Source organism: Cyprinodon tularosa, unplaced genomic scaffold, assembly GCF_016077235.1.
Source record: "Cyprinodon tularosa strain WSP-4 unplaced genomic scaffold, ASM1607723v1 ctg51, whole genome shotgun sequence".
Taxonomy (NCBI): domain Eukaryota; kingdom Metazoa; phylum Chordata; class Actinopteri; order Cyprinodontiformes; family Cyprinodontidae; genus Cyprinodon; species Cyprinodon tularosa.
In genome coordinates, this window is record NW_024039241.1 from 4,031,926 (window position 1) to 4,042,112 (window position 10,187).

Sequence of the window (10,187 nt, forward strand, 5' to 3'; positions counted from 1 at the left end):
CCAGTATAGTCAACTTGTTCATGTTAGAGAAACCAGCTTTGGATGAATCTGCCTATTCTCATTTGTCATCAAGAACATGACTTTGAGGATCCTCGAAGTCAGGTAGACTACATACTGTAGCAGGTTCCTACTGTACTGTGTTTTGCAATAAAATGTATAAAATTTTAAATAATATCAATACTTTTGAATAAACTGAAACACATTTAAAACATAATAGCACAATGCAAGCAAACCTTCATGGCACCTATAGAGTATGCCAAAGCAAAAGTGCTACTAGCAGTCTATATCCAGGCTTTACCATTTTTCCCTGCTGTCACATTCATTGATTTACTTGGTAAGATCCCATGCTGGTAGCCACCTTCATTTAGAGCTGCAGCGATTGATACTGAAAACCCTGCTGTACCAGTTCAATGCAAATGTAATCTTGTAGTTAACAGAAGCGGTAAGGTGAAGATGCAATAGATGCAACTGGAATTAGTTTTCCATTTATGTGGAAATGTTGTCATGTCATCTTTGATAGCTGTTAGAGTGGTGGTGACACATGAGAGTATTATTTTCTTGGTGAAATTCATCACGAAAAATGATTATGCTAAATATAACAATAACAAGACAAGCTCATATCATGTCATACAGTTTAAAACACTGGTTCAAGAGATCTGTTGTAGACATTGATCAATAGTTCTCAAATGCTGGTTCAAATATTGATTGTCTCCTTTGAGATTTAATTAGTTCCTGAATATGTTCAGTGTAACATGAATATTGCGGTATAGCTATCGAGCAGTGGGATGACCTATACTGCAGTTGCCCATGGATCAATTATGAATGTTGTAATTTGCTATTGATGTAATCGATGGAATTGTCCAATTATACGGGAGAAAGCAGTCAGCCTTTTTCTCTCTGCAGCTCAATGAGCAGCCAAACAGTAAAGCCATCATCAGAGGAACAATGAGCAAATTCTATGTACAACATTAAATTGACATTTTGTCTTTGTGTTGCACATTGGCAAAATAATGCAAATTATGGTGGCTTATTCATGCTTACCCTTATTTATGCAACAGTCCCTGCAGAGGCCGCTAGACTTCCTTCTGGCCCTTGGTTGCACTTAGCTTTGAAGCTAATAAATCTACCAGTTTATTAGCAATTGATTCACCTGGAAATGCCTCCACACATACAGTATCTACCGATTATTTTCATTAATCAGGAATTGGTTTAACATTTCAACTAACCCAATTTAATTAAAGTTTAATAAAGTGCAGCCCTTAACTGTCAAGTATGGTGGAGTACATAGTACTGATATAAAAAATTTGATATTTAGTTCCCGGCTTGCCAGTTATCCAATAGGGACAGCTGTATGTAGATTTTTCTGTCAAATAACTACTGTAACTTTTGGCTTGACCCTTTTCCTGGATAGATCGACTGATTTCAATTTGTAAAATGTTACAACACAGTTGAAAGTTGTATTTCAAAATATAACATTATTATTGTTGCTGCATTTCTTTTGTATAGCGCTTATGCTAAAATACATACATGGTTAAGCCCTTTAGTTAGAACTTCAATACCAGAATTCCCGGTATCATGGTGCATTCATCATGGTAATATGTAAATAACTGAATTTAAATAAGAAATAATGGAACAAAAGGACCTCTTGTACTATTTGTATGTTAAAGAGTTTGTGAAGCACCAATTAGCAATGGTCCCATGATCAAGGCATAAAAAAAGAAAAGTATTAAAATACAACAGTCATCAGAGGAATGAGAGAACTGATGCAGATTTTTTGGCTTAATTATGTTGAGTGAAACTGCTCTGATAACCATAGCAGCATGCCAGCCTGTTGTCGTTGTTGTCTCAGTGCCAATTAAAATTGCACTGGGGTGGGGGAGGGTAAAAAAAAAAAAAAACACCTAAAGGTTGATGAAAAATTAAGTACATGAAATGAAAGATAAACTTTATAAGACAATACTTCTTCTTGTTGTGCTCATAGTGATGCTTGTATAGCGGTACTGCTTTGTTAACTTTTTTTTTAAGATCTCCGAGCTAATTAAAATTTAAAAAGAAAAGCTACAAATTTAGTAGAGAAATAAGTGTGGTTTTCTAACAAAACATGTTGCCATTTAATTAGGTACATGATTTATTCATTTGAATAATTTGTTTACATTATATTTCTTTTGATGAGCAAGAAAGCTGCTCAGTGCACAATGAGGTTACTTCTGTGCCACAAGTTTGCAGTGAGCAACATTTGCTGCTCGAGATCCTCGATTTATTTCTACATACTTCTTGCATTATATACTGGTTATATCAAAAGGTCACCCTGAAATACCTCTGATCATCGGTGGGTCCCAATATTTTTACATATAAGTGCCTTTTAGGGCCCAATCAGTAAAAGTTGCAATAAAATATCTGATGGTCTCTGTATTAAAGAAAATCAAAAGGTGTTTAATTAGCCTTGTTGGTAAAAGAGGAATTGCAAATTATTTTAAGAAAAGCAACACTTGGAAACTGAATTTTTACGACTTATTTTGTGGAGTTCAGACAAACTTAGTATTTTTAATGCAAATGACAAAAAGCAAGTATATCAGAGGGTCCTTTTAAGAATAGCAAAGAATATAATATATAATTTTCTTATTTTCCCAGCTCGACGGTCGAGTTGTTAATGAAATAGAAGCTCCACTAAATATTATTTTCCTTTTAAATGTTGTAATTCCCCAACATTCTGAATGCTTCTATATCCGCTATTCTTTCCCGCCTGTCATCTTGGCAGTTATAAATATTTTGATTCTTTTTTCAAGCATTGACCTGAAGCCAAGGTGTAAATTCAACTGGAAGGCTTACCTGCAATTGCTTCCTTTTGCGGCCTTGATCAAACCTATCAATGCAGCTCCACTCCTTCATCGTTCAAATCCCTGCATTTAAACCTGAAAAGCCAAGGATATTGCGTTTCAGTCAAACTTTGCCTATCTAACTTCATTCATATGGCCTTCCTTTAGCCTCCATCTATTTCCAGCCTCAATTCCACCACCTGTTTCCGGCTCCAGGGAAAAGGATGTCCTCAACCTAAATTAGCTGCTCGCACAGATCTGGTGCATTAAGCAAACATGTCTTTTGCTATTGTCTGACAGGCAAAGACTTAATTTCTTCAGGTCAGTAAAACATCCCAATCACTACCTGTTCCTGTTGTGAGTATCTCAAAATTAAAATGATGCTGAAACATATTTTAAAAGCTTAAAAAGTTGAAATATTAATAAAACATTAAGTAAAATGAGAATATTTGTATTGTGTTTCCTAACAAATAGATAATCTGAGATTTACAGTCTTTGCTAAACTTGCTGCTGTTCCTGCAGTTGTGTTTTATGCAGTGTGGTTTGCTTAGGATATTGGTAACAGTTTACAATAAGATATATCAAATTTTAATAACTTTTAGAGAACGTCTAAAGAACTAACAAGGAACTAATAGTTAGCCGGTGTTTATTGGGGCATATCCAGCCCAGCCTTATTATGGGAAGTTACATGGGAAAGTGACTAATCGGGAACTAAGGTTTAGTTAGCAAGGAAACACTTATTGTAAAGTGTTACCAGGATAGTCAGTCATTTAGTTAAACTTTGATCAATATACTTTCAGTTTTCTCATACAGTGATATTCTTTCAAGTGTCCAGCCAACTCTTAATCTCACACTTGATATACACTTACCTATCACTGAACTACTGAAAAACTGAAAAGAACTTTTGGACAGTGATTGTAAATCTGGTCTTTATGGAAGAATAAAACCAAAAGAAGTCCTGCTTGCATTTTGCCAGATGCAATTTAGAGGATTCAACATGTTGTTGTTCTTAACTAACCAGACCAAGCACACTGACCAAAACTGTGAAGACACTTTCCTTCAGCAGGGACAGGGTAGTTGATTAAACTGACTGTATCTATAGCTTGTAGGTTGTGGAAATGCTAAAATCCAAAAAAGAAATCTCTCAACACATGTATCAATTTCTTAATAAAATCAATATAAATCTGATTTTTGGACTTTGTCAGCTTTCAAACAAATCTTATCTCTGATGAAACTTACCGGTCAAATTTTTTTCATCAGGTTTTAATAATACTATGTGCAGAAAAGGATATTTAAAGAGAAAGGTAAAAGAAAAAAAAAAATACTGTCCGTTTATAGATTTACTGCAAATTACAAACACTTCAAATATTGTATTGATATTTTCTGGTTCCCAAAACATTTCCCGTGACAGTAATTGCTCTGAAATTTCTCTGCTCTTGTCCTTGAATTCATCACATCAGACTTGCCTGTGATGTTGAGGGCTTGCACAATTGTTGTAATTTCAGCCTCTGGAAAACCCATCTTTCCTAAGCTGCTGCTCTTGTTGAATTGCACTTTACACTGTAGATTGGTGCTTATAGCTGCAAGTGCCTCAAAGGCTGGCGTCCACACAAAGCCACCAACGGGGTCCTTTGATGTTTGCCTCGGTGGATCAAAGATGTTGGTGAGCAGACCTGCCAGGTGCGCCACTCTTTCATCTTTCTTACTTATCAGTCTGCTGCTACCCATTCTCTGTAAAGTGACACAACAATGTGTCCCATTCAGACAGCATCCATAATTCACACTGAGACTTCCTCGATTTCAGATAGCCCATTCGGGATGCTCTGAATGATTAGAACGGGGGTGTAAAAGCAGTGGAGGACATTGTCTCTTTGTGCATTCTCACTTATCATTCTGACTTGTGATTTGATCTTAATCCTTTGACCTCAAAGGAAAAGAAAAGAGAGATCACAGTTTCTTGCAGTCATAAATATTTGAATCCCTGAGACCGTCTTTGCCTGCTCTTTTCTACAGCAGCAAGTGTAAATGTTAGATTTGTGTGGCTTTCATTTACAGACCAAATTCTGTCTGATTGCTCTGAATATGTCAAGTTTGTGGTATTTTCACTCCATGTGTTACCAACAGTCCTTAGACGTTTCCATTAACATAGAATTGCAGCAGTCAATAGTTCTCCCGGTTGCTTTTCAAACATAATAATTCTCAAAGGACTCGTAAGTGCTTCTTCTGAAAATTTCGAAGTTATTGATTACGAATAAAGTAATAAAAGGCAACATAATTTTGTAGGCTCTGGGGTAAAGATATCATTTCTCCATTTACATTTCATATTGTTATTCATCCCTATAAATATATCTGTCTGGAAAATGGTCATATTCTCTTCTCCCAATACAGCGTTTAGATCTTATATAGATGGATCCCAAGTTGCTCCAGCTCGGATCATTGATACTTTGATCTCTGTGTAAGCAAATGATGTTTTCATGCATAATCACTGTATTGATTTTTATCCCCCCTCCTCTCCTTTTCAAATTGATCTGGAAACTAATTGTGCCCTTTTTCTCTCTCAGTAGCATCACACTGGGATCAAGTGGTCGTTTCAAAACTACCAATCTTTTTAAAAAGAATCTGGGCAATCTAACAGTTTAGCAGGAAAAAAGAGGGCCTCTTAAGTGGCAATTAACGTCACACATTTTAGTTTAGGCAAGCCATTTGTGGCTATTGGAACTGAGTAAACAACAGTGGGTTTTATGCTTTCACTTAGAAAAATGAACATATCAGTGGGCAGCTAGGGGTACCCATATGGAAAAGAAACATAAAAAACTTATAAAATATTTGTGTCACCATTAGTTTGCTTCATGTATTGTGCATCATATAAGACTTATATGATTTACTCTTGAAAGTGGCCACTTTTGCATTTCTTTCATACATGATAATAAAAAGGATAAGATAACGATCACATCAAAACTTTTTATGTGGTATATAAGGAAAGTACATTTCAATATATATTTTCCATAGATGTCCCATATAATTTATTCACTTTTTCACTGTATGACTGTGAAAAAAACATAGACTTTACATATATGAACAACTGCTGTTGTATATAGGTTTTCTGTATGTAAAATAAATGCACTATGCAGGTTCATTATCCCTTTTTTTGTATGTTTTTATAGGTATATTATATGTAATTTAACAAAAACATATAGGAATTTGTGCCATTACATGTCTTTTTTTTGTATGTTAAGGCAATACAATATCATGGTCAACTATTTTTTATTTATATTTTTCCTGTAAGTATTTTTAAAACTTTACTTGTAAAAACACATATGTTTGATTCATAATTTTATACAGATTCAAATTACTACTTTAAGAAACAAATTAACACATAAATTTGTCCCTCTCCAACTGTAGATGTACTAAAGTGAATTACACACTAGCAGTTCATAGACTACCCAGTTTGCTTACAGAACAACTACTTCATAGCATTATTTACAGCTCTGCAGTCTATAAATGCCTCTCAACAACTTCATCTGTAATACTGAAGAAAACATGAATGCTGAGCAAACTTTAAATTTTATTACCTCCATTTGCAGTGAACTGACATTACAGTGGAATACTGATCTCAAAACATTTTGCCTTATTTGAACTCTTTCGTGAAAACAGCAAACAAGATGGCATAGTTTTTGGCTGCAATAGCTACCATACAGAACTTTCAAGTATCAACTTAGACAAAACAAAGGATTGATAAAAACCTGCCCACTTACAGTATGACAATCTATATCCTCACACAAAGTGTGACAAACAAGCCATCTAAGGGGATTCTGGGACAGAGACATTTTTACTTTTGGCTCGGAGTTCTGTGATCTTGGCATTGATTGCGACACCAATGCTGGAGGGTTTGGTCCCAGGCCACTTCTCAAGAGTTGCACCTAAACATGTGAAAAAATAAGAAGGAGCGGAGGGGTTAAAGTACAATTTAATAATCTGAAAGAAATCAATAAATTGCTATATATATATATATATATATATATATATATATATATATATATATATATATATATATTTTAACTAAGACCCTCGATTTTTTATCAGTTAAAAAACCGGGAACCAGCTCTCCAGTAACGGGGTGCTAAGCTGATGGCGGGAGACACTCGCCTGGACATCTCACTGCCATCCTTAAAGAGGCCCGCCCCTCTTCAGCTAGCGTGACCTCAGGGAAACAAAAAGCCCTGGGCCTAACGTTCTAGCCACCTGTATCGTCGGCAGCTGTCTCCCTAAACGTCTTATGCACTTGTTTCAATCCAGGTAGCTTTAATACTCAGGACAATTGAGTATTGGGGCATGTTTATTAGGCCAGAATCAACTTATGAAGCTACTGAAAGATGTTTGTTCAATGTGACCACAAGCTGAGAACAATATAAATATGACTAAATAATTCTTCTTGCAGGTTATATTTATTAAAGCTTTGGCAGGGGTAAAAACGGGTCAAATACAGCTCAGCTTGATCAAAAATATGATTAGATGGATGATTTGGAAGTCATTTGGTTAAAAGACATAATATGGGATTTGAGCTAATCTCTGATGTTAAAAACTTTCCAAAAAATACACACATATATATATATATATATCTCAAAGCCAGCAGAGAAATTTGTAGCCTATAACAGCATGCTATGAGAAGACCAATAATATACAGTAATCATCAAAATTATTCATACCCTCCAATTAAAGGAGGAAAAAAAAATCAGTTGTCAGTGAAATAATTTTAAGTCATAATACATTTAAAAAAATCATAAAAATCATGACATTGATTTTTAATTGTGGTTCAAATTAAATATTAAAAAACAAAAAAGTAAAAAGAAGTAAACAAGCATCATGGGGCACCTGAAGTAAAATTTTGTTGAGCAACTCTTCGAGACAATCACTGCAATCAGGTGTTTCTGTAACGTCCAATCAGGCGCCTGCACCTGCTGACAGGTATTTTGACCCTCTTTATAACTGCAAGGTGCTCTAATTGGTCTGGAACAGCTTTGTTTGTCTGTTTTTTAAAAACCACAATTCGAAATCATTGTTTGATTTTACTACACTATATTTTTTTCTATTACTTTTTAGTTATTTTAATTACTACTGTGAATTTAACATTTTCTGTAAATTTTAGGGTATGAATAATTTTGAAGACAACTGTACCTGAATATAATACAGCATATTATAAACTGAAGAACAGACAAACCTCTGTAAATCAGGCTCATCAAAAAATGAATCCCGATTAATCACATTGCTTTTACCACTTTTAGAACACATATAGGATTAAAGGTGTCTCAGTAGGAATTCTGCATTTCGCTTTAGTAGACTCACTACTGAAACCGTCCTTCCATGTCTCCCTAAAGTCCTCCAGGTGGAGGCAGTTTTGTCCAGAATGCTGCTGCTACCGTCCACATAGGCTGACTTCACAACTGTATTAGCGTGAAGCTGAAATTCAGCTCTGAGTCCTGGACTACTCTCAGATTTATGGGTTGGTATTAGCCTTCAAATTGTGAAACAAAAATTAATGTTTCTTTGCATATAGAAGTACTAATTAATAGAACAATGTGGAAATGTTAAGTAGATACAGTTGTCCCCAAAATTATTCATACCCTCCAATTGAAGAAAGGAAAAAAAAGCTGTGAGCAAAATAAAATGAAACTGACAAAAGTAATTTAAAAAAATTCTGTAAAAATCATGAAATTCATGTTGAATTGTGATTCATAAGAAATATTAAAAACAAACCCACAAAAACACTTGTCTGTAATCTGTAAATAAAAAAAATTATGGCTCAAAATACATCTATACATCAAGCTAAAAACTTACTGTAGATTGCCTCCAATTTATTTTTGTCCAGAGGTGGCTCACCAGCAGTGTCTCTGTTGGGAATACTGCTGAGCAGATGCCTCACAAAGACTGTAGCAGAATTGCCTCACAAAGACTGTAGCAGAATTTGCATTAATAGCATAGGCCCACGCCAGTTTCTCGATCATGACTCCTGTTCCAGGATGGATCTCCACCTGATCAAACAAAGGAATATAGTGACAATTTAGGACCAGTATCAGACAATTCAAGCAACACTACATAACTTTCAGCTTAAAACTCTGTTTATGACTCATTTTGATGGCGCTGTGACATTTATATACATTGCAATGTCCTAAATGGTAAATGGCATGTACTTATATAGCGCCTTTATTCAAGTTAGGAGACTTGACCCAAGAGCTTTACACTACATTCATTCACCCATTCACGCACACACTCACACACTGATGGTGGCAAGCTACATTGTAGCCACAGCTGCCCTGTTCTTTATTAAAATTAAATCATTTAGCAATATCATTAAAAAGTCCAGGCAGAGCTGCACATAAAATATGGTTTCAAATCTTTTCAATAATTATCGATATCGATCAATATGCATTTTTTTTTATCAATAAGCTTTTTTTCTATATCGCCCAGCCCTAATTACCAGACCATGTCATGTTTTCAAGCAACTGCAGTCATGACTATCATTTCTAACTCTGACTAAAAATGCAATTGTACATTGGAATGGTTCTTCTGATGTGTGAAAGAGAGAGATAACAAATTAATGTAAATGAGACAGAGAAAGAGACAGATATTTGTCTAAATGTTATGTGATAACATTTCCCATTTTATGTATTATGCTATCACACTGTCATATTGCAATGTAGTTTTGTATATAGTACACATTGTGCAGTTATCAAAGTACTACTAATTCATATTTTACTTAAAGCTACAGTGTGTAATAATTACAGGCATATAAAGTCAGAAATTTAATATATTATACATAACTATGTTATTTATCATCACCTATGAGCTCAGCCTCTTAACCTTAATATTTGCGTTGCCTTAGAATTCGTTATTTATAATTACATAGGAGCGGGTCTCGCAGCCATGGAGGCTGACATCTTTGCGCTACGGCAAGCGCAGAGGCAACAAACTAGCGATTGCGAGATCTCCCATTACGCTCGAAAATAACTACGGCAAGTTGAGAGAGATTAACTGAGACGGTACTGAACAGTAGATGGCAGTATTAGGCCTGAGAAGCGTTTAGTCTGCCTGAAACCAAAGAAGAAGAAGAAGAAGCAGGTATACTGCGCCTCAGTAACAAGAAAGGTAAACAAGGCGGCAGGCGTGAGTGACTTTGCAAACTGTTTGGCACTGTGTGGCCAAACATCAGACGAATGGAGGATCATGCCTACTCTGTATCACAACGAAAAGCGGCGGACACCGAACCCCCGTCATCTAAGAAGCGGAAACACGACGAGAATAAACGCAAGAGTGACAAGAAACGACAAAAAACACGGATCAACATTGGCACGGCATTTACACGATGGAAGTCAC